Here is a 24,951-nt window from a genome sequence, read left to right on the forward strand (position 1 = left end):
TCAAAATCAAACTGTACCGTGTTTTTGTTTGTGTGGTCACTGGTTACTATTTTGCTCTTGGGGAGGCCCAGATTTAAACCCGGATCTTCGCAGCAGTGGCTCATTGCATGGACGGAGCACCGAGTTTCGTTAGCCACTGGCTACCCAACTTACAGCCCCATTGTTGGATTGTCAAAGCATTCCTGGTAGTCTATTAATAAACCGTATCATCTCACCAAATTAGCATAGAGATGAATGGCTCTTTTTAAAGAAAGAGTTTCTAAATTAGTTAGGTAAGTCCAATAGAGGGAGATGTTATAATTTAACGAGGGATTTCGGCCGATTGGGTCTAAATGCCCACGTTCTCCACTTCATAATTAAATCGCCAACACCAAGCAAAGTGGCTCAGTGGTGAACAACCAAACAGAACTACAGTAGTATGGATACGATAAACACCTATTTGGCTATTCACGCATAAATAAAACATTGTTTCATCCACACAACATGGGGTGGATACACATAATTATTCTAGCACACATGACGTACAGATTACATCCCCATACACATGCTCAAGTCATTGACAAATGCGATTTAACACACCCACAACATGTGAAAAGAATGCAGTCCAGTACTATATAACAACCACAACAGCCACCACGAAGTTATGACGTCACCGCAGCGTTTGTGCCAGGCTAGGTGCACTTTGAAGCCACATGAAGCGTCGAATACTCGCTGGCAGAGATCCTGGTGTTACGCATGAACCGAGTTTAGCCAGAACACAGAGACCAACACGTGAACTGTGCTGGCGTGTTTACATCGCACTAAGTGCTCATGTTCAGGCCGAGCCGACCTCGTCAACACCCAAGATCGGTGAGCCACGCCATGGACATGTGCAAGCGTTGATAACAGAAATAAAACCCCGTACTCCCTAAAACGCACAAGCACACACACACATACCGATCTAAACGCACAATCGCTTATATTCACACACACACACAGAGAACAGAGTACAGCATACACGTGGACACTCGCATATTTTTACAAGAATAACGTCATTTTCCTTACACAATGCTAGGATTAGTCGAAGCACACACACATAGATCAGCAAGCACAGTGAGTGTAACGCCAGCCCTGCTTACAATGCAGACCGCATTCACTTGCGGAAATCTTGCGCGAGCATCATTGCCATCATTACCACCACATTCTCTCTATTTTATCGTCACCGTTTCATAAGATTCCTGTTTGTCCAAGTCACAACATTGTAACATTCGCTTGTTCAACAACAATAATTACGAAATCTTTTGGTTCTTTATGTACCTTTTTTTGTATGGAGAGCAGGGAAAGAAAGGCAGTCAGGCAAAGCTCCTCGCTGGAATCTTCAGATGAAAGCAGCAGCAGTCGCAGCGACACAAAAACAACCCTCTGCTGCCTAGAACGGATGTTATTATTCCGGTGATTAGATTATATAAAATATGGAATGCGTTCCAAATGCACCGCTCCCAAAGCTTTTCCAACTTAACTCTCGGCGATGACCTGAAACGCACCCACCAGGGAATTTCGAGTCATCGATGTTTTGTGAATGATTCGATTTATCAATGAGCCCGTCACGTTGACTCGTAGTTGAAGCGGTGTGGTTAATTACCACCGGGCGTGTGATGCGATCCTATTAATAGAATTAGCAGTGAAACATCCAATTAAAACTAACTACCCTAATCACTAAACACTGAATATAGCAACAAATTCAGAACTTCTGTAACAACTTTACTTTGTACGTTTGTGAAATGTGTAAGATAGCAATCCTGCAGCACATGGGTGAATCCAGTACTGAAGAAATGTGGCTTTAATCGCACCTAGGGGTGGCCAAAATGTGGCTTTACGCGCACCACCCGAGTAATTAGGCTGTTTGGTTGACCTTAATTGACACTTCTCTGAATAACGCGGTTGGCGATGCCAGGGGTTCAAATGTCACCGACACCCCCCCCCCCCTTTGAATGCCATCTTTTCGCAAAGTTTAATAGTTGTAATGAACGATAAAAAACACAAAGCTGAAAAATGTGTTATTTGTGATTTCCGACAAAACAGAAGTCGTTTTATACACACTGGAGGCAACATAGACTGCAAGTCCATTCCTAGTTCAGGTCATTCGCTCACATAATCTAACCGGACAAACAAACACGATTATCCTGATCAATCGTAAACACGACCAGCCAGAACATGTCTTACACATTCAGATAATGTTCCTGGGTCTGATCATTCAATACCATCACAACGAATGGCACACGAATAATTAATTGCATATCTGTGAACCCTTAGGAGTGCCGACATTATTACAAATTCAGACCTTTTTGGTCATCCTTATAAATCTCAACGTTAATCATACGAAGTCCCATCACAAGGGAGAAACACAAACAAATAGACAAAAACATGTTGTTGCCCGCATTGAAATGGTTGGTTGTACGCCGAACGGACCTGAAAACTCAATTCCTCTGTACAAAAATACAGGTAAATCATATGGGTGGGGGGTGGGAGCATGGTGTATGCCCGTCATAGTATAGTAGTGTTTAGTAGTGTCGTGTATAGTGTAGTGTATAGCAGTGTTGTGTATAGTAGTGTAGTTTATATAGTGTATGGTAGTGTATACTGTATAGTAGTGTATAGTGTGTAGGATAGTAGTGTATAGTATAGTAGTGTATAGTGTAGTGTATACTGTATAGTGTGTAGGATAGTAGTGTTGTGTAGTGTATAGTAGTGTCTAGTAGTGTATAGTGTGGTAGTGTATCCTATATTGTAGTGTATAGTGTGTAGGATAGTAGTGTATAGTATAGCTATATCATTGTCAATCTACTACTGGATGGATGAGGCCCCTCCACTTTGTTGCGATGACTATCAGTAGGGGGCAGTGCAGAAATATCCCAAATCCATTGTACTGCACTAATCTATGCTCCCGCCCTTACCAATCCGTACTGACACGGCGTGGTTAAGTATGGAAGAGTATAAATTAAGTTCCACGTAAATACGTCGGCATCCTCGACCAATATCCATAATAAAGTAATTTGTGTTTATTCTCCAACATACCGTCGTGCTAAAGTAACTGGTAATTGCCACGTGTTGTTTACGTGACATCCCGTACTCGTTGGCCGCGTCGGGTGGTGGCGGGTTTAACGACACATTTATATTTACGCGATATAACATTAAAAAAACACATCTTTATGGATAAGTAATCCACTAAGGAGCCTCTTAAAGTTTCTTCTTGGCCGAAGTCCGTTCACCAGCAGCGATTACGTTCACTCCAAGCACTTAAATTGCAGTTGTAAGATGCACATTACACTCTTAACATTAGCAGAGCACCATTTACATGAGCGGTGCGTACAGAGACACACTCGTTCACGGCATCCACACACAATAGAACAAGAACGAGTCGGGGTGGTTTATTTTTTTTTTCACAATACAAATAAACGCGATTATATCTGCGCTCCGGTGCCGTCGTATTTAAATCGTGAATGTCCTTCGTGATCGCCCACCCACCCCGAGGCAAAAAAACGAAGCCTTAGCCACAGTGCGTCCGATAGGGGGCGAACAGCACGTGTGGAGGTGGTGGTGGAGTAGCGGGGAGCGCTACGAACCCGGCGATTACATGGAACCGGCACCCGTGGGGGCCTCCTCCCCTAGGTCTACTCGGCCTCGAATGTGTACCTGGTGCGGTGTGTATAAGCATCGCCACTGTGGGGAGACAAAGGCGGTCGGGTGTTGTTTGCTGGCCCATTCCCCCCCTTGCGTTGAGTCTGTTAGAGGCTACACGGGGGACCTTTGTCATTGGACACGTGACGCTCCCACTCGGACGATTTCCGGTTGTGAGGTCGGTATGCAAATTTTACTTCCGGTTCTGATAAATATAACGTGACAGCATCTTTTTAAAGAAAGAATATATCAATAGTTAAACGTAAACATTCAATGAAATGTTCAATAATCGATTAATAAATATGCACGTTGTGAAATATCTTGTAAAGGTGATGTTATTTTCATTTGAGAGAGAGCCAGGGTTAGGGACCCCATATAGTAGAGAGACAGGGCTCTTATCTAATAACGTGACGGGTGGGTTTTTGAAGTTAAATGCTCTGGTTTCTCTTCAAAGCGAATAAATCTTTCGCCTTTTACTAAAGATTTCCGTGGAGAGGAACAATTCAATGAGTCTGTAAACAATTTTTTGTTGCCCTGCGTGCAGGGCTCCTATTTATAATCAAAAACAGTCTTTCGTTGCGGAAAAATGGCACTCTGCTTTGAATGAATAATGCTGTTGATGTATAGCCACAATTATAGCGACGCCTGAAAGTCTGCTGTCAATGGCTACGGTTTATGATGGTTATGGTAATGAGAATGTACCCTTGGTATAGTTGTGGGATAAACAGGACCCTGCGGGGTGGGCTGGTAGGAATAATACTTAGTACCGGTACAGGGATATCGACCGGGTATAGAGGAGTTAAAGACACAATTACTGTATTCTAGTGTAACGTTAATGTGTTTGTTTTGACAAGAAACGCTGTGAGATTTAAAGACCCCTCACCACCAGCCCCCACCACCAGCCCCCACCACCACCCCCCACCACCAGCCCCCACCACCACCCCCCACCACCAGCCCCCACCACCAGCCCCCACCACCAGCCCCCACCACCAGCCCCCACCACCAGCCCCCACCACCAGCCCCCACCACCACCCCCACCACCAGCCCCCACCACCAGCCCCCACCACCACCCCCACCACCACCCCCACCACCACCCCCCACCACCACCCCCCACCACCAGCCCCCACCACCACCCCCACCACCACCCCCCACCACCACCCCCACCACCAGCCCCCCACCACCACCCCCACCACCAGCCCCCACCACCAGCCCCCACCACCACCCCCACCACCAGCCCCCCACCACCACCCCCCACCACCAGCCCCACCACCACCCCACCACCCCCACCACCAGCCCCCACCACCAGCCCCCACCACCAGCCCCCCACCACCACCCCCCACCACCACCCCCACCACCAGCCCCCACCACCACCCCCACCACCACCCCCCACCACCACCCCCCACCACCACCCCCACCACCAGCCCCCACCACCAGCCCCCACCACCACCCCCACCACCACCCCCCACCACCAGCCCCCACCACCACCCCCCACCACCAGCCCCCACCACCACCCCCACCACCAGCCCCCACCACCAGCCCCCACCACCACCCCCACCACCAGCCCCCACCACCAGCCCCCACCACCAGCCCCCACCACCACCCCCCACCACCAGCGCCCACCACCACCACCCCACCACCAGCCCCCCACCAGCCACCACCACCACCCCCACCACCACCCCCACCACCACCCCCACCACCAACCCCCACCACCAGCCCCCACCACCACCCCCCACCACCACCCCCACCACCAGCCCCCACCACCAGCCCCCACCACCACCCCCCCACCACCAGCCCCCACCACCACCCCCCACCACCACCCCCACCACCACCCCCCACCACCAGCCCGCACCACCAGCCCCCACCACCAGCCCCCACCACCACCCCCCCCCACCACCCCCCACCACCACCCCCCACCACACCCCCACCACCACCCCCACCACCACCCCCCACCACCAGCCCTCACCACCACCCCCCACCACCAGCCCTCACCACCACCACGCCTCACCACCACCACTCCCACCACCAGCCCTCCCACCACCCCCCACCACCAGCCCCCCACCACCAGCCCCCACCACCACCCTCACCACCACCACCCCCTCACCACCACCCCCACCACCAGCCCCACCACCACCACTCCCCACCACCACCCCCCACCACCAGCCCCACCCCACCCACCACCACCCCCCACCACCACCCCCACCACCACCCCCCACCACCACCCCCACCACCACCCCCCACCACCACCCCACCACCAGCCCCCACCACCCTCCCACCACCACCGCCCCCACCACCACCCCCACCACCACCCTCACCACCACCACCCCCCACCACCACCCCCCACCACCACCCCCCACCACCATCCCCCACCACCACTCCTCACCACCAGCCCCCACCACCACCCCCCACCACCAGCCCTCCCACCACCACTCCCCCACCACCAGCCCCCCACCACCAGCCCCCACCACCACCCCCACCACCACCAGCCTCCACCACCCCCCACCACCACCCCCACCACCATCCCCCACCACCAGCCCCTCACCACCACCCCCCACCACCAGCCCCCACCACCACCCCTCACCACCACACACCCCTCACCACCACCCCCCACCACCAGCCCCACCACCAGCCCCCCACCACCAGCCCCCACCACCAGCCCCTCACCACCAGCCCCCACCACCACCCCCCACCACCAGCCCCACCACCACCCTCACCACCAGCCCCCACCACCACCCCCCACCACCAGCCCCCACCACCACCCCCCACCACCAGCCCCCACCACCACCCCTCACCACCACCCCTCACCACCAGCCCCCACCACCACCCCTCACCACCACCCCTCACCACCACCCCTCACCACCACCCCTCACCACCACCCCTCACCACCACCCCTCACCACCACCCCTCACCACCACCCCCCACCACCAGCCCCCACCACCAGCCCCCACCACCAGCCCCCACCACCAGCGCCCACCACCACCCCCCACCACCACCCCCCACCACCACCCCCCACCACCACCCCCCACCACCACCCCCCACCACCACCCCCCACCACCACCCCCCACCACCAGCCCCCACCACCAGCCCCCACCACCACCCCCCACCACCACCCCCCACCACCACCCCCCACCACCAGCCCCCACCACCAGCCCCCACCACCAGCCCCCACCACCACCCCCACCACCACCCCCTCACCACCACCCCTCACCACCAGCCCCCACCACCACCCCTCACCACCACCCTCACCACCACCCCTCACCACCACCCCTCACCACCACCCCTCACCACCACCCCTCACCACCACCCCCACCACCACCCCCACCACCACCCCCACCACCAGCCCCCACCACCAGCCCCCACCACCACCCCCACCACCACCCCCACCACCACCCCCCACCACCAGCCCTCACCACCACCCCCCACCACCAGCCCTCACCACCAGCGCCCACCACCACCCCCCCACCACCACCCCCCACCACCACCCCCCACCACCAGCCCCCACCACCAGCCCCCACCACCACCCCCCACCACCAGCCCTCACCACCACCACTCCCACCACCAGCCCTCACCACCACCCCCACCACCACCCCCACCACCAGCCCCCACCACCAGCCCCCACCACCAGCCCCCACCACCACCCCCACCACCACCCCCACCACCACCCCACCACCCCCCACCACCACCCCCACCACCCCTCACCACCACCCCACCACCAGCCCCCACCACCAGCCCCCACCACCAGCCCCCACCACCACCCCCCACCCAACCACCCACCCACCACACCACCCTCAGCACCACCCTCACCACCAGCCTCCCAGCCACCATCCCTCACCACCACCCCTCACCACACCATCCCTCAACCACCGACCCCCTCACCACCACCCCTCACCGACCACCCCTCACCACCATCCCCCACCACCATCCCCCAGCCCACCAGCTCCGCCCACCACCAGCGCCCCACCACCAGCCCCCACCACCATCCCCCCACCACCGACCCCCACCAGCCCCCACCACCACCGCCCCCATCACCATCCCCCACCACCAGCCCCATCCACCACCCCCACCACCAGCCCCCCAACCACCTCGCCCCACCCACCATCCCCACCACCACCCCTCACCACCACCCCCCCACCACCAGCCCCCACCACCATCCCTCACCACCACCGGCCCACCACAATCCCCCACCACCACCCCCCCACCAGCCACCCCCCAACCATCCCCACCACCCACCACCACCCTCACCACCACCCCCACCACCATCCCCCACCACCAGCCCCCACCACCAGCCCCCACCACCAGCCCCCACCACCAGCCCCCACCACCACCCCCACCACCAGCCCCCCCACCATCCCCCCCACCACCCACCCCCACCACCACCCCCCACCACCACCCCCCACCACCAGCCCCCACCACCACCCCACCACCACCCCCACCACCACCCCCCACCACCACCCCCACCACCAGCCCCACCACCACCCCCACCACCACGCCCCCACCACCACCCCCACCACCACCCCCCACCACCACCCCCCCACCACCATCCCCCACCACCACCCCCCACCACCACCCCCACCACCACCCCCCACCACCACCCTCCCACCACCAGCCCCACCACACCCCCACCACCACCCTCCCACCACCACCCCCACCACCAGCCCCCACCACCACCCCCCACCACCACCCCCCCACCACCAACCCCACCACCACCCCCCACCAACCACCCCACCACCACCCCCACCACCACCATCACCCACCACCACCACCCCACCACCACCCACCACCACCCCTCACCACCAACCACGCCACCCAACCACCACCCCTCACCACCACCCCCCACCACCACCCCCCACCACCAGCCCCCACAACCACCCCCCCACCGACCAGCCCCCACCACCAGCCCCCACCAGCGCACCTTCTGCACTAGGTCCTCGCGAAGCCTGCCGCACTAGGCCTTGTGAAGCCTGCCGCACTAGGCCTCGCGCCGTGCTTTCGTGCACAAATAAGGTGATTAAATGTATCTCGTCTCTGTGTTAATAAATGTTTCTTGTCTCTGTTGTTAAAAAAAAAAAAAACGTGCTGCGTTTCAGTAAAGTAATTTTGAAGCGAAGTTTTAAAAGTGTGCCGTTATGCACCGGAAGCGACGGCCATCTTGTTTAATTCACATCGCAGGGTGAGCGGGCGGCCCATCTTGTTTAATTCACATTGCAGGGGGAGCGGGCGGCCATCTTGTCGGACAGGGTCATGCCAAGTGTTTGCAGTAGGGGGCGATGTTGATACACGGACGGACGGACGGACACATTAATCTATTGGTGGTCTGGTCCACTTTGTTCCTACCAGTACTAGCTGTACTACCCGGCTTCGCCCGGGACTTGTATCTACCACGGCCGGCCGCCTTTGTCTCCCCAGTGGCGATGTTAATACGCTACAGTAGTTAAGTTACTCGTTTGAGGCAGAGTCGACCTAGGGGAGGTTCAAATAATCGTCACCGGTGGTGGCCGTGAGCGGGAATCGAACTGGGTTTGCCGGGTTGGTAGCGCAGCGTAGCGTTAAGCACTACCCCCACCGCTCCTCACACACCACACACGCACAGACACACACACAGACACACACACAGACACACGCAGACACACACACACAGGCAGCACGCTAAGCACTACACTACCGTTCCCCCTACACAACACACGCGCGCGCGTCCATAGGTACACATACACGCGCTTGCTGCAGACACACACGACTTTCAGGGTGCATACGGCAGTAAACGACTGAAATAATAAAGCGGCAATGCTGTGTAAGGAACGCCTTAGACCCGCATTATACATTTGTGTAATGCGAGCGTAAACACACAAACACACACAAACACATACACACACACATACATGCAGACACACAGACAGACACATAACACACATACATACACACACATACAAACACAGAAACACATACACACACATACATAGACACACACATACATACACACGAACACATCCACAGACGTACATACACACATACATACAGGCACGCAGACATACACATAAACACATACAAAAAAACCCACATACATACACACACACATACATACACACAAACACATGCACACACATACATACACACATGCATACAGACACACAGACATACACATAAACACATACACACTTACACATGACCCGGCTTCGCCCGGGACTTGGATCCACCACGGCGGCAAAACCGACATACATACACACACAGACATACACACAAACACATACACACACATACAAACACACATGCATACAGACACACAGACATACACATAAACACATACACATGACCCGGCTTCGCCCGGGACTTGGATCTACCACGCCCAGCCGCCTTTGTCTCCCAAGTGCCGATGTTAATACGCCACACCAGTTACTCGTTTGAGGCTGAGTGGACCTAGGGGAGGTTCAAATAATCGTCACCGGTGGTGGCCGTGAGCGGGAATGGAACTGGGTTCGCCGGGTTGGTAGCGCAGCGTAGCGTTAAGCACTACACCCACCGCTCCTCACACACCACACACGCACAGACACACACACAGACACACGCAGACACACACAGACAGACACAGACAGACACACACACACACAGACAGCACGCTAAGCACTACACTACCGCTCCCCACACACCACACACGCACACACACAGACACACACACAGACACACGCAGACACACACAGACAGACACAGACAGACACACACACACACAGACACAGACAGCACGCTAAGCACTACACTACCGTTCCCCCTACACAACACACGCGCGCGCGTCCATAGGTACACATACACGCGCTTGCTGCAGACACACACGACTTTCAGGGTGCGTAAGGCAGTAAACGACTGAAATAATAAAGCGGCAATGCTGTGCGAGGAACGCCTTAGACCAGCAACACATTTGTGTAATGCGAGCGTAAACACACAAACACATACAAACACATACACACACATACATACAACAACAACAACCGCCATTCGCCACTAAGTGGCGGTGACGTCACCACGATGCTTGTGCCAGGCCAAGTGCACCTTGAGGCCACGTGAAGTGTCGAAAGCCCGCTGGCAGGAGGTCACGGGGCAGACCCAGGTGCCACTGGTCGACTGACCGAGATGACCGAGATGACTGGCTGATGCACCACCTGTGCCCCCTACTGTGCCAACTTGCTGTGCTTTAGCCACCCGGCGCTCCGCTCGTTGTTGTGAGCGTCGCTCCTCCGCCCTCCGTTGTTGTTGGAGGGCGACTGCCTCCAACTGCCCAGTAGCGTCCTTCACGAGCCTCCTCCACTGAGGCCGATCTTGACACCGCTGGTACCAGTCATCGGCAAGTCCACTCAGCTCCACGTCCTCCTGTACCACATCACTCCATCTCTTCTCCAGCCCGTGCCGCGCCCGTCTAGCCCCCTCGATCCGGCCGAACAAAAGCTGTTTAGGCATGCGGTGGCTGGGCATGCGGGCTACATGACCCAGCCAACGCAGCCTTGCCTGCCGGAGGAGCTCACTGATGGGACTTTGCCCAGATCTTTCAAGGATTTGTGAGCTCCTCACACAATCCAGCCTGGTTAAACCCAGGATGGATCGTAGGCAGGCCAGCCTAAATGTTTCCAACCGGCGAAGATGCTCCACCAGGGGGGTCCACGTCTCGCAAGCGTAGAGAAGGGAGGGAATGACCGTGGCCGAGAAGACCTGAAGCTTCGTGCGGAGCGACAGACCAGGTAGCTTCCACACAGCGTTACGCAACCGATGAAAAGATATTGCCGCTCGACTGATTCGGAGTGAGACCTCTGCTGATAGACTGGAGCCGGTCATAAGCACACTGCCCAGGTATGGGAAACTCTCCACTCTCTCCACAACTGCCCCATCACCAATTGGGAGTTGTGGGGGTGGAGTGTCCGATGGTACAAAATACCCAGGCAGGTGCTTGGTTTTGGTGGGGCTGATGGTAAGGCCCCACCTCTTAGTGGCACGCTCCAGTCTCAGCAGCAGCGCCTCCAACTCCTCTTCTGAATGAGCAGCTATTACCAAATCATCGGCATACATAACGTGGTTGACCAATAGGGAGCCATCCCTTGATCGCACCCGGGCGTCGATCAGCCTCCCATTATATCTGTACCAAACGGAAATTCCCCCGGTACAGCTATTGAAGGCTTCACGAACTACGCGGTCAAAATAGATGTTAAATAATGTGGGAGCCAGAGGACATCCCTGTCGCACCCCAAGGTGTACAGGGAAAGGCTCCGACTCCCGGCCACGTAGTTTTACCCGGGCCCGCTCACCATCATGAAGGTCCTTAATGATCGTGAGCAGAGGGTCAGGGACTCCGAAAGCACGAAGAACAACCCAGAGTCCAGTCCTACTGATGGTATCATAGGCCTTGACCAGGTCAATAAAGCAGAGATGTAGGTCTTTTTGGAATTCCCTACACCTCTGCTGTAGCAGACGGACAGAAAATATGGCATCTGTGCAGGACCGCCCTTTCCTGAAACCGCATTGGGGCTCCGCAAGCCCCTCCTCAGCGTGCCTAGCAAGGCGATGTTGAATAATCCTTGCCAGGACCTTACCCGGCACACTGAGGAGTGAGATGCCCCTGTAGTTGTTACAGTCTGTGCGGTCCCCCTTCTTAAAGAGGGGGACCACCAGGGCATCCTTCCAGTCCTGCGGAACCCGTCCAGTGGTCCAGACTGTTGTTATGATGTCATATAGGGCAGTCTGTGCACAAACGCCACCCTCCCTCAGCATTTCGCTTGGGAGATCATCTCTGCCCGGTGCCTTCCCTGGTCTCAGACTCCGGATCGCCCTCAGTACTTCCTCAACAGCTGGAACCTCAGCCAGCCACTCACAGGGGGTGACCTCTTCCAATATTTGAGGCACCGCAGCCTCAGCAGGGTTATCCCCACTTTGTGCCATGATGTTTTCCTGGCTGAGAGAATTTCCCTCCCCCAGGACCTCACAGAAATGCTCAGCAAATCTGCAAACCTGTTCCTGGGGGTCGGAGATTGGATCACCGTTTTTTCCTCTAATGATGGTAATAGGTGTGGCGCTGCAGGTTACTTTTTTGATGGAGTTAAATAGTGATTTGTGATCACGGGCCACTGAGGCAGACTCCATCTCCTCAGCAACCCGCGACCACCACCCATCCTTACAACGCCTTACGGCTCTCCGAACTTCCGAGCGAAGGCTGCGGTAAACCTCCTCATTCTCTGACGTGGGATGCTGTAGGCGATGAGAGTGGGCCTGTCGCTTTTTCTCAATTAACCTGAACACCTCCTCTGTCAGCCAGGGTTTCTGGGGAGGTCTGGACCGCGTACCCAAAGCAGCCATTGCAGCTGCATGAGTCACAGTCCTAAACCTCGCCCATTTACCCTCGACATCAGGTGGAGTGGGGGACGATGCCAACCCCAGCTGCAAGCGATGATGAAATTCTCGCTTGCAACTTTCATCAGCTAACTGAGACCAGGCCACTTTTGGTTGGAATGGGATCCTGGGTGTACACCCACCACCGGAGTGGAAGAAAGGCAGGCGCATCTTACAGATGACTAGTCGATGGTCAGAGGACAGATCAGCTCCACGGTAGGTCCTGGTGTCAAGGACATGGGTTCGCATCCGCTGGTCCGTCACTATGTAGTCCAGCAGATGTTCTTGCTTGGACCCGGCATGTATCCATGATGTTGTGTGGATGCGCCGATGCCGGAAGAGCGTGTTGGTAATTACAAGCCCATGGGCTGCACAAAAATCTAGCAGCCTCCTACCGTTATTATTGAGCTGATCTGGCCCATGCCTTCCAATCACTCCAGACCAGGTGTCAGCATCATGACCAACTCGGGCATTGAAGTCACCCAACAAGATGACTCTGTCCCGAGTGGCCACTTTAGCCAGCACCTGTGACAGGAGGTCATAGAAAGCGTCTGACTCATCGGCTTTGCTTGCATCCCTCCACGGATGTTCGTCTTCGGTGGGGGCATAAGTAACCACGACCACCACTCCTCGCCTCTGGTTGATGGGAAGGCGAGCCCAAAGTATCCTGGGGCTTACAGCTTCCCACACCTCACCGCCACGCTCCCACGCCCCCTTCATTCTTTTGTTCAGAAGAAGAGCCACACCCTGTTGTTTGGCAGTCTCCTGCCCCGAGTAGAGGACTGTCCACCCCTCATGGTGGCAGGAGCCAGAACCGGTCCACCGGACCTCCTGAATGCCACAGAGATCCAGGCGGTACCGGTCCAGCTCCCGACAGAGGAGTGGCAGCCTCTCCTCCGCAGTGAGCGTTCGAACATTCCACGTGGCCATCCGCAATGGTTTTTTGTTGTTTCTGGAGGAGCCCCGAGGGTGAAAATTCAATCTCCTGGCTCCGCCAAATGGGGTTTGGCCAGGAGACGTCATAAAAGCCTGACCCCCCGGGGCCTCCGGCACAAGCTTATTTGTTACAGATTTATGTTTAATTCGTGGTTTAGTGGTAATGAATTGAAGGTGGAGGGGTTACCAGCCCCTCACACCCGTCCAGAGCCCCCGTTTAGCCACTGTGGTGGTCACAGACGCCATGAGGGGAGAGGCCAATGGGCATTGGCCCTCCCCCCACAGCACTGCCCACGACAGTGTTGCCCGTCCGGCACCGCGAGGAGGTAGGAGGTTGTTTTGCCGGACACACACATACACACAAACACATACACACAAACACATACACACAAACACATACACAATACACACACACATACATGCAGACACAGACAGACACATAACACACATACATTAACACACTTACACACACATACATAGACACACACATACATAGACACACACATACATACACACAAACACATGCACACACGTACATACACACATACATAGAGACACGCAGACATACACATAAAGACATAAAAAAAACCCACATACACACACACATACACACAAACACATACATACACATACATACACACATACATAGAGACACACAGACATACACATAAACACAAACACACATACACATGACCCGGCTTCGCCCGGGACTTGGATCCACGATGCCCCGCCGCCTTTGTCTCCCCAGTGACGATGTTCACACACGACAGCAGTTACGCTTTTGAGGCTGAGTGGACCTAGGGGAGGGCCAGGTCCGTTTCAAATAATCGTCAGCGGTGGTGGGCGTGAGTTGGAATCGAACTGGGGTCGCTCAAGCAGCTTAATGACTGTTTGTACAAAGAACATATAAAGAATCGATTATAATAACCAGGCAAGAGTCCACATTATAGACTGCCAGTACACGCACTCAGCTTCATAAGCAGGCTAGAGTGTACATGATAGAGTGGCAGTACGCTCACCAAGCTTAATAAGCAGGCTACAGTGTACATGATAGACTGGCAGTACGCTCACCCAGCTTAATGAGTATTTGTACAGTGAACATTAAAGTAATCGATTGTTGGCGCGTTGGGTTTAAAAGTAATATTAATAGCACACATTGTGGTGGGGGTGTAGTGAAGAGTAGGAAAAACTTTGATGAATTTACCTCAGAGTGGCGTGGTGGGTGTCGAGGCCTAGTAGCGTGCAAAGCCTGCGGCCTCGCCTAAAATTGTCGGCTTGGAAGAGGCAGGGTACGGGTGGCGTTCCTTCCCCCCCCCCCCCCCTAGCGCTCCAACAATACTGTGTAATGGCTATTATTTAATTAAATACGGAGCTTATGAAAGTGGCGAAGGCGTGGCTAGCCGTTGGCAGGGGCAACCGCCGTCCAATGAAACTGCAGCCCTTGGCGAAGGCGTGGCTAGCCGTTGCCAGGTCCAATGAAAGCGGCGAAGGCGTGGCTAGCCGTTGCCAGGGGCAACCGCCGTCCAATGAAAGTGCGTATGGGCCAAAGTCCACACACAGACAGACAGACATGAACGATTTTATATATATATAGATAACAAACAATATATAAGTACTCCTGTAAATGAAGGTAAAACCTCTAAAATGGCAACTTTACTTGAACAAACATTACCCAGAATGCATTTGTGGAATTACTTCATAAACTGCTTTCAGCTAACATAAATGTTACCTTTTCAAACTAGTGATTTTTGACTAACATTTTTCTTCTTATTGTAAAATGACAGTGTTAAATAATTTAACATTTTCAATTATCACCACTTAAAAACTTTACGAGATCCCATAGCGTAAAGGTACAGGATTCTGAGTCATATAGCGATAGCGGGAGCATCTCAACTCATACTTACCTGACAGGGGAGGCACCATGATCACTTAGGTGGTCCTCCCAGGGCGAGGCTCACCCATTGCACTGCGGGTGGGTTGACCCCTGCGATTTCCCCAAATGCGGGAAACTCGACTGTATAATTTGTGGTACTGGGGGACTGCGTTCGCGCTATCCCCCGAATATTTAAAGAAAAATGTTTGTCAATGGAGCGTTTCTTTATTCGGCGACAGATTATTTGGGTCTGTGGTAATAATGCGCATGCATGCGTTAATTAGCATATGAATCACCCAATCGGCAATTGTTACACATTGCCATTTATCTGCATTCATTAGCCCCCCCCCCACTTCGATCAAGAAAAGCTCGCAAGTTACGTCATCACATCTACCCCTCTGTTTAAGGAACGAAATAGGAGGATTTTTCCACAAATTATGGCTTTCACCTGATGAAGTTAGTTGTAGTTACTGGCGAAACGTCGTACTCAGATTGTAAATGTTGTGGCTTTGCTCTCCAACACACCGGTATACTGTACGAGTAACGAATTGGCGTGTTCTATTTACGTGACAAACCTTACCAATTGGCTATCGGATGGTGGCGCGTTTAACGACACATTTATATATTTACACGATGTAACCCAAAGAAACCTATTATGGATGATATTGGTCGTGAAATCCTACGTGTTAAATTAGACGTACAAACAATCGCTTGCAGGACCACTGACGAAGAGGATTTTTTTGTAATTGCATTGAGCCAGAACCATCGTTAAACTATTGGAAATGTTCGTTTTTTGTATTTGATGAATAAATATGCACGTTGTGAAATATCTTGGAAAGGTGATGTTATTTTCATGTGAGGGCGAGTCAGGGATGGACCCTATATAGTAGAGAGAGAGGGCTCATATCTAATAACGTGACGGGTGGGTTGTTGAAGTTAAATGCTCTGGTTTCTCTTCAAAGCTAATAAATTATTCGCCTTTTACTAAAGATTTCCGTGGAGAAGAACAATTCAATGAGTCTGTAAACCATTTTTTGTTGCCCTGCGTGCAGGGCTCCTATTTATAATCAAAAACAGTTTTTCGTTGCGGAAAAATCGCACTCTGCTTTGAGTGAAAAATACTGTACATGGAAGTTGATGTATAGCCAGAATTAGTAACACATTCCTGCGGAGGGAGCTGGTAGGAACGTTGGGTTGCTCGGTCAATGACCAGGGTCAACGGCGGGCACAAGCCAGCGTGAGTAGGTTAAACGTTAAGTTTTATAAGGGCACCACGGGGTGACCAGCCCCTCCCCACCCAGCCCCACCCCTCCCACCCCCCACCCAGCCCCACCCTCCCCACCCAGCCCCTCCCTGCACGACGGACACAATAATCCCCTGTGGGCTGGTGTAACCAGGAGGTTCCTACCAGCAATACTCTTTAGTTATTTCGGTAAAGTCACGTAGACAGCAAATTTATTGATTGCGACGTTTCGATCCATTTTTACGGGAGTGAAAACATTCTTTTTAAATCCTTTATATTAAGTTCGCTTGCTTGCTTGCTTGCGTGCTTGCTTGCGTGCTTGCTTGCTTGCTTACGACCGTGCAAATCTTTCGGTCGTTTTTTAACCCACTTCCCGTGATCCATTCGAGCTGACATTTTCCACACAGACTCGTTGTGCGAGACAATTAATGTTCGTGAAAAAAAAATTCCACAAATTTTACACTTTTTAGGCAAAATTTTTTTATTTTACATATATTCAAATAGAACTCATTCATGGCTTTGGCTGAACGTCACAGTGTAAGAGCCCAGAGCGTAACCCCTCCACAGGCTGTGGCGGAGTAGCGCAGTTGGTAGCGCCCTCGCTTCCCATGCCAAAGGTCGCGGGATTGATCCCCGCGTCCTCCAAAGGCGAATATATTTTTAAATCCTTTATATTAAGTACGCTGTCACGCATATAAAGGATTTATAGTGAAAAACTTTGTTTTTACAGGTTATACTTATTACGGGTTATACTTATTAAATCCTTTATATTAAGTTCACTTGCTTGCGTGCTTGCTTGCTTGCTTAGGACCGTGCAAATCTTTCGGTCGTTTTTTAACCCACTTCCCGTGATCCAATCGAGCTGACATTTTGCACACAGACTCGTTTTGCTTGACAATTAATTTTCGTGAAAATTTTTTTCCAAAATTTTACACTGTTTAGGGAATTTAAAAAAATATTTAATTACCAATTGCTTAATTGTGGTAGACAATCATCTGACCCATAGGTAGCAGCCATCTCAAGCCAGAGGACGAGAGGACTGTAGCCGCCCGTTTCATGATGACGCAAATGTTGACTAACCACATGGCATGAAATTCCTGCCCCCACGCTGAACAATGGAGACTATTTATAGAGCAGTTAAATTGAAGCCGCCAGGTTCTTGAAAGTGGTAAAACGGGTCAACGCTTGTGCCCTCGGGAATATACGGGGCATGTCAAGAGGTGATCTTTCATTTTTAAATCCTATATATTAACTTCACTTGCTTGCTTGCTTACTCAAGAAAAACTGAAATGAATAATTAAATGAAACCGATGCCACTCATATAAAGGATTTATAGTTAAAAACCTTTGTTTTTACGGGTTATTTTTTTAACGGCTCTAATTGTCGACGCTCCTCTCACGTTGCCTGTAAATCATCACGGTCCCTTACGTCACGGCAAGCCTCAAGGAGCCACGCCGAGGGGCGGGGGATGTGGAAGGAGGGGAGGGGCGATGGGGGAAGGGGGCAGAGGGAGGGGCAGCTCGGACAGTACATTTCATTAAAGCGTGTTTAAAAAAAATAATTTTAAATATTTTATTTTTCGTGAAATTGTGGGGGGTTCCTGTCCTGCGTGGTTCTTTCTGCGCACAGTCCAACAATCGCGAGGCACTGCCCTCTGCTGGTCACCCTGCTTGTCTGACGGGCGCATCGTGGGTGAAATGGCAATTACGTACAATGTGAATTCATAGCGAAGCCTGAAAGTCTGCTGTCAATGGCTATGAGTTCTATCGGTTTATGATGGTTATCGTAATGAGAATGTTCCCTTGGTATAGTTGTGGGATATAACAAACAATATATAAGTACTCCTGTAAATGAAGGTAAAACCTCTAAAATGGCAACTAAACTTGAACAAACATTACCCAGAATGCATTTGTGGATTTACTTCGTAAATCTGCTTTCAGCTAACATAAATGTTACCTTTTCAAACTAGTGATTGTTTGACTAACATTTTTCTTCTTATTGTAAAATGACAGTGTTAAATAATTTAACCTTTTCAATTATCACCACCTAAAAACTTTACGAGGGCCCATAGCGTAAAGGTACAGGATTCTGCTTCATATAGGGATAGTGGGAGTAGCCCAACTCATACTTACCTGACAGGGGAGGCACCATGATCACTTAGGTGGTCCTCCCAGGGCGAGGCTCATCCATTGCACTGCGGGTGGGTTGACCCCTGCGATTTCCCCAAATGCGGGAAACTCGACTGTATAATTTGTGGTACTGGGGGACTGCGTTCGCGCTATCCCCCGAATATTTAAAGAAAAATGTTTGTCAATGGAGCGTTTCTTTATTCGGCGACAGATTATTTGGGTCTGTGGTAATAATGCCCATGCATGCGTTAATTAGCATATGAATCACCCAATCGGCTATTGTTACACATTGCCATTTATCTGCATTCATTAACCCCCCCCCCACTTCGATCAAGAAAAGCTCGCAAGTTACGTCATCACATCTACCCCTCTGTTTAAGGAACGAAATAGGAGGATTTTTCCACAAATTATGGCTTTCACCTGATGAAGTTAGTTGTAGTTACTGGCGAAACGTCGTACTCAGATTGTAAATGTTGTGGCTTTGCTCTCCAACACACCGGTATACTGTACGAGTAACGAATTGGCGTGTTCTATTTACGTGACAAACCTTACCAATTGGCTATCGGATGGTGGCGCGTTTAACGACACATTTATATATTTACAAGATGTAACCCAAAGAAACTTATTATGGATGATATTGGTCGTGAAATCCTACGTGTTAAATTAGACGTACAAATAATCGCTTGCACGACCACTGACGAAGAGGATTTTTTTTGTAATTACATTCAGCCAGAACCATCGTTAAACTATTGGGAATGTTCGTTTTTTTATTCGTTGAATAAATATGCACGTTGTGAAATATCTTGGAAAGGTGATGTTATTTTCATGTGAGGGCGAGTCAGGGATAGGGACCCTATATAGTAGAGAGAGAGGGCTCATATCTAATAACGTGACGGGTGGGTTGTTGAAGTTAAATGCTCTGGTTTCTCTTCAAAGCTAATAAATTATTCGCCTTTTACTAAAGATTTCCGTGGAGAAGAACAATTCAATGAGTCTGTAAACCATTTTTTGTTGCCCTGCGTGCAGGGCTCCTATTTATAATCAAAAACAGTTTTTCGTTGCGGAAAAATCGCACTCTGCTTTGAGTGAAAAATACTGTACATGGAAGTTGATGTATAGCCAGAATTAGTAACACATTCCTGCGGAGGGAGCTGGTAGGAACGTTGGGTTGCTCGGTCAATGACCAGGGTCAACGGCGGGCACAAGCCAGCGTGAGTAGGTTAAACGTTAAGTTTTATAAGGGCACCACGGGGTGACCAGCCCCTCCCCACCCAGCCCCACCCCTCCCACCCCCCACCCAGCCCCACCCTCCCCACCCAGCCCCTCCCTGCACGACGGACACAATAATCCCCTGTGGGCTGGTGTAACCAGGAGGTTCCTACCAGCAATACTCTTTAGTTATTTCGGTAAAGTCACGTAGATAGCAAATTTATTGATCGCGACGTTTCGATCGCAACACAAGCAATCGTCTTCCGGTGAGAGAGAGAAAGCGACTGAAACAAGGTCCATTGAGTGAGGCACAGGGTCCAAATGCATAGAGGTGTAAAGAAGCTCCTTGGAGACATCCATTTTTACGGGAGTGAAAACATTCTTTTTAAATCCTTTATATTAAGTTCGCTTGCTTGCTTGCTTGCGTGCTTGCTTGCGTGCTTGCTTGCTTGCTTACGACCGTGCAAATCTTTCGGTCGTTTTTTAACCCACTTCCCGTGATCCAATCGAGCTGACATTTTCCACACAGACTCGTTGTGCGAGACAATTAATGTTCGTGAAAAAAAAATTCCACAAATTTTACACTTTTTAGGCAAAATTTTTTTATTTTGCATATATTCAAATAGAACTCATTCATGGCTTTGGCTGAACGTCACAGTGTAAGAGCCCAGAGCGTAACCCCTCCACAGGCTGTGGCGGAGTAGCGCAGTTGGTAGCGCCCTCGCTTCCCATGCCAAAGGTCGCGGGATTGATCCCCGCGTCCTCCACAGGCGAATATATTTTTAAATCCTTTATATTAAGTACGCTGTCACGCATATAAAGGATTTATAGTGAAAAACTTTGTTTTTACAGGTTATACTTATTACGGGTTATACTTATTAAATCCTTTATATTAAGTTCACTTGCTTGCGTGCTTGCTTGCTTGCTTAGGACCGTGCAAATCTTTCGGTCGTTTTTTAACCCACTTCCCGTGATCCAATCGAGCTGACATTTTGCACACAGACTCGTTTTGCTTGACAATTAATTTTCGTGAAATTTTTTTTCCAAAATTTTACACTGTTTAGGGAATTTAAAAAAAATATTTAATTACCAATTGCTTAATTGTGGTAGACAATCATCTGACCCATAGGTAGCAGCCATCTCAAGCCAGAGGACGAGCGGACTGTAGCCGCCCGTTTCATGTTGACGCAAATGTTGACTAACCACATGGCATGAAATTCCTGCCCCCACGCTGAACAATGGAGACTATTTATAGAGCAGTTAAATTGAAGCCGCCAGGTTCTTGAAAGTGGTAAAACGGGTCAACGCTTGTGCCCTCGGGAATATACGGGGCATGTCAAGAGGTGATCTTTCATTTTTAAATCCTATATATTAACTTCACTTGCTTGCTTGCTTACTCAAGAAAAACTGAAATGAATAATAAAATGAAACCGATGCCACTCATATAAAGGATTTATAGTGAAAAACTTTGTTTTTACGGGTTATTTTTTTAACGGCTCTAATTGTCGACGCTCCTCTCACGTTGCCTGTAAATCATCACGGTCCCTTACGTCACGGCAAGCCTCAAGGAGCCACGCCGAGGGGCGGGGGATGTGGAAGGAGGGGAGGGGCGATGGGGGAAGGGGGCAGAGGGAGGGGCAGCTCGGACAGTACATTTCATTAAAGCGTGTTTAAAAAAAATAATTTTAAATATTTTATTTTTCGTGAAATTGTGGGGGGTTCCTGTCCTGCGTGGTTCTTTCTGCGCACAGTCCAACAATCGCGAGGCACTGCCCTCTGCTGGTCACCCTGCTTGTCTGACGGGCGCATCGTGGGTGAAATGGCAATTACGTACAATGTGAATTCATAGCGAAGCCTGAAAGTCTGCTGTCAATGGCTATGAGTTCTATCGGTTTATGATGGTTATCGTAATGAGAATGTTCCCTTGGTATAGTTGTGGGATATAACAAACAATATATAAGTACTCCTGTAAATGAAGGTAAAAACCTCTAAAATGGCAACTAAACTTGAACAAACATTACCCAGAATGCATTTGTGGATTTACTTCGTAAATCTGCTTTCAGCTAACATAAATGTTACCTTTTCAAACTAGTGATTGTTTGACTAACATTTTTCTTCTTATTGTAAAATGACAGTGTTAAATAATTTAACCTTTTCAATTATCACCACCTAAAAACTTTACGAGGGCCCATAGCGTAAAGGTACAGGATTTTGATTCATATAGGGATAGTGGGAGCAGCCCAACTCATACTTACCTGACAGGGGAGGCACCATGATCACTTAGGTGGTCCTCCCAGGGCGAGGCTCATCCATTGCACTGCGGGTGGGTTGACCCCTGCGATTTCCCCAAATGCGGGAAACTCGACTGTATAATTTGTGGTACTGGGGGACTGCGTTCGCGCTATCCCCCGAATATTTAAAGAAAAATAATGTTTGTAAATGGAGCGTTTCTTTATTCGGCGACGGATTAGGACAACGAAAGATGACGTTATAAATTGGGTCTGTGGTAATAATGCGATTAGCATATGAATCACCGAACCGGCAATTGTTACCCATTGTCATTTATCTGCATTCATTTCGATCAAGAAGAGCTCGCAAGTTATGTCATCACATCTACCACTATTTAAGAAACGAAACAGGAGGATTTCTCCACAAATATGGTTTGCCTCATGAAGTTAGTTGTAGTTACTGGCGAAACGTCGTACTCAGATTGTAAATGTTGTGGCTTTGCTCTCCAACACACCGGTGTGCTGTACGAGTAACGAATTGGTACGTTCTGTTTACGTGACAAACCGTACCAATTGGATGTCGGATGGTGGCGCGTTTAATGACACATTTATATATTTACGCGATGTAACCCCAAAAAAAACCTATTATGGATGATATTGGTCGTGAAATCCTACGTGTTAAATTATACGTGGTAAATTGAGGTCTCCGATCCGAACCCAACGTATGAGAAGGACATCCTAAGTTAACTTTTTTTCACGTTGAACATTTATAACATACAAATAATCGCTTGTAGGACCACTGACGAAGAAGAGGATTGTTTTTTTGTAATTGCATTCAGCCAGAACCATCGTTAAACTATTGGAAATGTTCGTTTTTTTATTCGATGAATAAATATGCACGTTGTGAAATATCTTGGAAAGGTGATGTTATTTTCATATTTATAATCAAAAACAGTCTTTCGTTGCGGAAAAATCGCACTCTGCTTTGAATGAAAAATACTGTACACGGAAGTGAATGTATAGCCAGAATTAGTAACACATTCCTGCGGAGGGAGCTGGTAGGAACGTTGGGTTGCTCGGTCAATGGCCAGGGTCAACAACGGCGTGGTGTATATTCCGCAAATATAGCCGACTGGTGAGGGCGGGCACAAGCCGGCGTTAGTAGGTTTTATAAGGGCACCACAAGCCGGCGTGAGTAGGTTAAACTTTGAGTTTTATAAGGCACCAAGGCGTGACCAGACCCTCCCCACCCAGCCCCACCCCTCCCACCTCCCACCCAGCCCCACCCCTCCCACCTAGCCCCTCCCTGCACGACGGACGGACGGACACAATAATCCCCTGTGGGCTGGTGTAACCAGGAGGTTCCTACCAGCAATACTCTTTAGTTATTTCGGTGAAGTCACGTAGATAGCAAATTTATTGATCGCGACGTTTCGATCGCAACACAAGCGACCGTCTTCCGGTGAGAGAGAGAAAGCGACTGAGACAAGGTCCATTGAGTGAGGCGCAGGGTCCAGGTGCATAGAGGTGTTAAGAAGCTCCTTGGAGACATCCATTTTCACGGGAGTGAAAACATTATTTTTAAATCCTTTATATTAAGTTCGCTTGCTTGCTTGCATAGGACCGTGCAAATCTTTCGGTCGTTTTTTAACCCAATTCCCGTGATCCAATCGAGCTGACATTTTGCACACAGACTCGTTGTGCGTGACAATGCATTTTCGTGGAAATTTTTTTTCCAAAATTTTACACTGTTTAGGGAAAAATAAATAAATATTTACTTGCCAATTGTTTAATGCTGCCAGACAATCATCTGACCCATAGTTGGCAGCCATCTCAAGCCAGAGGACGAGAGGACTCTAGCCGCCACGCATATAAAGGATTTATAGTGAAAAACTTTGTTTTTACGGGTTATACTTGTTAAATCCTTTATATTAAGTTCACTTGCTTGCGCGCTTACGACCGTGCAAATCTTTCGGTCGTTTTTTAACCCACTTCCCGTGATCCAATCGAGCTGACATTTTGCACACAGACTCTTTGTACGTGACAATTTAATTTCGTGAAAATGTTTTTTTCCATAACTTTACACTTTTTAGACATTTAAAAAAATATTTAATTACCAATTGCTTAATGGTAACAGGCAATCATCTGACCCATAGGTGGCAGCCATCTCAAGCCAGAGGACGATAGGACTCTAGCCGCCACGCATATAAGCGATTTATAGTGAAAAACTTTGTCTTTACGGGTTAATTTTTTAACGGCTCTAATTGTCGACGCTAACTTCACGTTGCATGTAAATCACCACGGTCCCTTACGTCACAG

At 50.6% G+C, this 24,951-nt stretch overlaps 6 non-coding genes across 6 annotated transcripts; all 6 read left to right on the plus strand.

The window, feature by feature from the left end:
• Window positions 1–4,089: 4,089 nt before the first annotated feature.
• LOC133353742 (U5 spliceosomal RNA) lies at window positions 4,090–4,205 on the plus strand. Its single transcript, XR_009756468.1, has one exon. It is a non-coding gene; the product is annotated as a U5 spliceosomal RNA (small nuclear RNA).
• An 11,641-nt stretch (window positions 4,206–15,846) lies between these two features.
• On the plus strand, window positions 15,847–16,010 carry LOC133353707 (U1 spliceosomal RNA). The gene has a single exon (XR_009756437.1). It is a non-coding gene; the product is annotated as a U1 spliceosomal RNA (small nuclear RNA).
• Window positions 16,011–16,763: 753 nt separating this feature from the next.
• On the plus strand, window positions 16,764–16,879 carry LOC133353692 (U5 spliceosomal RNA). The gene has a single exon (XR_009756429.1). It is a non-coding gene; the product is annotated as a U5 spliceosomal RNA (small nuclear RNA).
• Window positions 16,880–19,190: 2,311 nt separating this feature from the next.
• On the plus strand, window positions 19,191–19,354 carry LOC133353718 (U1 spliceosomal RNA). The gene has a single exon (XR_009756447.1). It is a non-coding gene; the product is annotated as a U1 spliceosomal RNA (small nuclear RNA).
• Window positions 19,355–20,109: 755 nt separating this feature from the next.
• Window positions 20,110–20,225, plus strand: LOC133353693 (U5 spliceosomal RNA). Its single transcript, XR_009756430.1, has one exon. It is a non-coding gene; the product is annotated as a U5 spliceosomal RNA (small nuclear RNA).
• A 2,426-nt stretch (window positions 20,226–22,651) lies between these two features.
• LOC133353719 (U1 spliceosomal RNA) lies at window positions 22,652–22,815 on the plus strand. The gene has a single exon (XR_009756448.1). It is a non-coding gene; the product is annotated as a U1 spliceosomal RNA (small nuclear RNA).
• The last annotated feature ends 2,136 nt before the right edge of the window (window positions 22,816–24,951 follow it).

The sequence above is a fragment of the Lethenteron reissneri genome, chromosome 44 (genome assembly GCF_015708825.2).
Source record: "Lethenteron reissneri isolate LAM-NWPU_2019-01 chromosome 44, ASM1570882v1, whole genome shotgun sequence".
NCBI classification, from domain to species: Eukaryota; Metazoa; Chordata; class Hyperoartia; order Petromyzontiformes; family Petromyzontidae; genus Lethenteron; species Lethenteron reissneri.